The sequence below is a fragment of the Prosopis cineraria genome, unplaced genomic scaffold, assembly GCF_029017545.1.
Source record: "Prosopis cineraria cultivar Desert tree isolate PC_DT_omini unplaced genomic scaffold, ASM2901754v1 PC7, whole genome shotgun sequence".
Taxonomy (NCBI): Eukaryota; Viridiplantae; Streptophyta; class Magnoliopsida; order Fabales; family Fabaceae; genus Prosopis; species Prosopis cineraria.
In genome coordinates this window covers 30,832,600-30,838,050 of record NW_026555338.1, presented here as the reverse complement: position 1 = coordinate 30,838,050, position 5,451 = coordinate 30,832,600, and positions in this window count along the sequence as shown.

The window sequence follows — 5,451 nt, the reverse complement described above, 5'->3', positions numbered from 1 at the left end:
GTGAAACCTATGCCATCAGCTAGTTCATATTAAGAACTTTCTATAAACACCTATATCATATTATTCGGACATTGGACAGAGAATCGAGGCACATCAAAAGTTCCTCGATTTTACTATCAAATGATAGTAAAATCTGTTAGACAACACGCTACAGCACATGGCATTGAGCCGCTCGTGTGCATGAGCCACAACACATTGCCCTATATCAAAGCATATATTTTATTTTTCAACTGTTTTTGAATTCTTTAACTCCTCAAAGGTATTTCATGCTTTCAAAACTTATTTTTACTTTGATATAAATTATCTTAATTATTTTAAACTCATTTTTATTGAGAAAATTTGAGGTCCCTTAAATTTAAACTAAAACTTGGTAATCATCCTTGGAGTTAATCCTTTGATTACTATAAATTACATTGGTTAATTGTATTTAGTGGAGTGAGGTAATACGACATGCATGCTTGCTTTTCATTCGCCAATGTTAAACTTGACAAAATACTAATTCATGAGTACTCAATGGTTGAATCAATCTTTAATAAATATTTTTTTTATTAATTATCTATAAGAAAATAACAATAATAAATAATTCAAAGAAAGTGATCATTCAATTAGTAAATTTAAAAAATCACCAATACTTATAGAAAGGAAAATTATATAGTTAAAGAACTCTTTTTTTTTAAAAAAAAAAATAACATTAAAGCATTGCATGATAATACTGAATTATTACTAATAAAAGTTAATCTAGTTTGTAAGAATTTTGTCTATAATTCACATGATCGTAGGTTATATAATTCCGTTGCTAGTATAAGACTCTTGATATGTACGTACGTTAAGAAAAAAAAAAAAAAAAAACTACCCAGGGTAGCTTTAATTTTCATGTATCTCGGCCAACATAGTTTTTAATCCCTTGATTTATTCAATAAGAGGTGCATTTGCCAATTGGCCATTAAATGCAAGTAATAATTACATGAAATTAATGCCTATTGAGAGAGGTATCACATTTAGTATTCGACACTGCCTCCATTAGAATTGCTTTTAATAGGAAAATATTTGTAAGTAAAAAAAAAACTTTTTGTGGCCAAGATTATACATGAAATTAACTTGAAATATATTACTAAAATTAGGAATTAAGTAATTTTGGCTAAACAAATAAGAATTAAGTATTGTAAATAATTTTTTCTCTTAACAAAAAAGAAAAAGAAATCGGAATTGATGATGCAACGATGTGTCATGCTAAAATTAAATTTACTTATTTAGACGTTGTTATTTAGATGAGGTTTGAATGGTGCATCCTTTTCATTTTTAATTATAATACTATTTTTTTAAATGAAGCAAAGTGCCAAAGTACAAAATAATATCTAATGTTTTTAGAACCAGATTAGATATTGAACTAGGAAGGTCAACAATTCACAGTTCTCATAGTTCAATCAGGTTGAACCAATGGTCAAACCAATGACATAACAATTAATTTAAAAAATTATATATGTATATAATAATTTAAATATAAGAAATAAATATAAAATTACTACTTAACTTAAAAATAAAACCAAATATTTTAAGTTTATCATAACTTAACAAGTAACATAATACAATATAACATCAAATGATTAAAAAAAATTGATCATTTTATATAAAAAAATATTTTATTTTTAGTAGTCCAGTTTTTGAAAATTGAATTTGGTTCCCAATTCAAGTGCTAGTCCAAAATGATCCAACCTGACTCAACCTTTAAAATAATTTTTAAATGCCAATTGAGTCAAAATTTAAACCGATCGATAGTTGGACCAATTTAACTTTCTGATCCAGTCTGGTCTTTAAATTACTGATAATATTATTTCACCTCTGGTGGCTAGCTCAGGTAATAAAACTAGCCTTGGAGAGTCGTCGTGTCGTTCTATCATCTACCGTCTACGTCCCTTTTGCCGTTGCTTTCTTTATCCGGCTTGATCCCTGCTTCTACATTCCTTTTCTCCTGATTATTGGAGAGCTAGTTTGGTCTCCCTTTCTACTTCCTTTTCGCTTGCCACCTCTTCTTCATTCCGCTTTCTTGTCTTTCCTTCTCTATCATGTCCTTTATTTCTTTCTTTTCTCTGCTTCTTTTTTATCCTTTCTCTATTTTCGTTTGTTTTCCTTTTCTGTTGTTTTGTTTGCTCTTGTTCTTTCTTTCACTGCCTTTTCTCTCTCATCTATTTTTTTTAGATTTTTTATATAAGTATGTTGAAGGCCAATAGTATATTATACTAAAATAGTTTAAACTATTTGATTAGATACTTACTAAAATCATATATTTATAATATATTTTTAAATTTTTAGATGTGAGACTTTTTTTATGTTATAATATTTCCTTTACTATATTTTTTCTATTTTGTTTCATTTTCTTCTTCTTGCCTAGGCTTTTTTTTAGTCTCAAAGGCTTTATATCTATTCAATTTTTTTTTTCTCTTTCTCTCTCTCTCTCTCTTTTAATCTCTTGTCTTTTTTATCTTCATTCTTTCTCTCTCTCTGTTTTTTTTTCTTTGATTGAATAACTCTTGATACTATATTAAATTTCTTATATTAAGCATATATTAAATTTTTTATATTAAGGATACTTGAGGATAGTATACTCCACTGAAATAGTTTAAGTCATTTAGTTAGATTTTTTTAAATTTATATATTTATGATATATCTTTAAATCTTTGAATGTGAGACTTTTTCTTTATTATGATAATTTCCAGCACCTTTCTGCTCTGCTTTTATGTTTGTCATGTTCTATTTTTTCTTTTCCTCTCCTTCTTCATATGTTCCTCTAAATTTCTTTTCCTATCCTCCTCCTTCTCTGTTTATGAGGTTTTTTGTTTTGGAAACCTAATTTGGATTTTTGTGCCTTTCTTAATCCTATTTTACTGTTGTTTGATTTTAGGTTGTCAATGGTTGGTTTTAGATTGGATATGATGAAATGGGTAGTGTCATGATATCTTCCTCGTTCTTAAGTTACTCAACTTGTTTTCTTCTTTGTTGTTTTTCTCTTGTTTGCCTCTGGCCTTGGAGTTTCATTTGCCTTTGAGGCAAGAGTTGTGTTTTTTTGTATTTAGTCTAGCTAATAAAGTGTCTTCTGTTTGAGGGTTTCAAAAGTGTCCTTTACAATGAGCAACTAGAGATATTATAAAGCTCCTTGCTTAGCCTCATAAGCTTATCCTTTGTTCTTCTCCTTTTCATCTCTTAGAAAAGTATTAACAAACGAGAATGAGATTAAACAAGCTCAATAACCAAATAATTTAATAAGGCATATTGAAGTGTGTCATTCTTATCAAGTAAGCAAGTATATCTCACAAGGAAAACCAAGCGTTGGTCTTAATGCATTATTCAAATCATAATCTGCATGATCAAATGCAACCATTTTATTTTACTCTTTATATCATCTGATTGAATTCATGTACTACTAACTTATATAGGTCTAGCCCATGTAATTAGATTAGTCTTGCTCTCTAATTGTGAAAGGTCACTAGGTTAAAAGTTTCTATACTCATTCTTAGACAATGAATTCTCCCAACTTAAATTTTGGATGTTATAATTGCCCAACCCCACTGTCTTCTGTAAAAACAGGTGATATTGAGTATCATGCCCAACTCATGCCATACTTATGCCCAACTCATGCACAGTAATGTATAAGATTGACAATTTCTTTTAATGCAAATTTATCCTTGAACTATTTTTTCAACTTCATGATTATTAAGAAATCATAGTTATATCTTTAAAGTTATAAAAAAAATATGTAACTTTTTAATTTTACATTTCTTTGCAATTAATAACTATAATAAATTGTTATTTAGAAATTCAAACCACGATAAATATAGAAGGAGTCAAATTGAAAAACATTAATTACTTCAATTCCATCTTATATTGAAATCAAAAAACTTTCAAACCTATTAATCTTATATTAAGTATCGGTATGAATCATTTTATAATATCTGGTTATATATTCAATATCTGATCTTTGCATATAATTTTTAGTCACTGCACATGTATAAGAAAGGGTTAGAGTTGATGAGAAGGGGGAAAAAATTGTTGAATTTGTGTAATTTGTGCCCTCTATATATACACATACATGCGTGTGTGAGAATGAGCGTGTTTGTGTTGAAAGAAAAGAAGCCAGTCAGGTTTCCTGGAACAACCGGCATGCCTCTGTGTGTGTGTGTGTGTGTGTGTTTCTTTTCTTTTTTTTTTTTATTTGACTCAACACAATTGATTTTTTTTTTTCACACTTAAGGAACACGTCGCAGATCAAAATTTGGAAATGGGTTATTGAGATGCTTATCAGTTGTCATCATCGTATTCTTCGTTGTTTCAAAATGGTCCTCTGTTTCTTGTGAAACATAACAACTCTGTTCACATTCTCTCTTATTCACTTTTATATGATGCTTTTTCTGTCTTCGTTTTCCCTTTCTTTCATTGCTTTCATATTAATTATTTGTCGTATGTATCAGAAGATGATCGATCGATGAAATAATTGATCAATATCAAGCATTTTTGGGCTCAATCAATACCAAACTTTATACTAGAATATCCATTATGTGCTTGCTATTAAAATGGGAACATAATTAATTAGTTTTCTAGTAAACTTTCCTCTAATCTTTTTTTTTTTTTTGTGAAACACATTATTTTATTAAAGATATCAGGCAGTTTTTCATTAAAGGGGTAATATAATTTTGGGAAAATTAATTTGTGGGTCCTTCTAGTTTTCTTCAATTTTAAATTAGGTCACAATAGTTTATTTTGTTTCAATCAAATCCTTATAGATTGGTTGATTAAATATATTAGTCTCGGAAGGTTAAAATTATTAATGAACAATCAACTTTTCCAAAAACAAAACGCTTTTAAAATTTATAGAAAAAATTGATTTAATACTTTTAGCTAAAAAAAAGTAAAATGAAAATTTGGTTTAATACAATTTTTACGTTTTTACTTCTTGGGATTAATATATTTAATTAATTAAATAATAAGGACTTTATTTAAACAAAATAAATTACAAGGGTCTAACTTAGAATTGGAAAAACCTAGGAGGGCTTGCGAATTAATTTTCCCTATAATTTTTAGTTGCTAAATTTTAACTCAACTGTCAATATTTTGCTATTGATATTTGTTTTCTTTTTTAAGAGACTAAAAGTAAAGAAAAAATAAATTAAAGACTAAATTGATAATTTAAGATATATCATGTAGTTTCTTAATTTAAGGGAAAAGTAGGTTTACCATATCAAAATATAGGAATAACATTATATTTAATTATTTTCTGTTATTTGTATGTCAATATTTTGCTTTCCTTTGTCATCAATTATCATCAGGATGTTGACTGCTTAGTTTCTATTAGTGCACAATTTTTATTAAATTAAATTAACCTTCAAGATGTGAAGACTGTACTGTTCATGTATGTGTGTCTATAAATTTTACAACACTCAGGAAACTTACCGTCTTTAT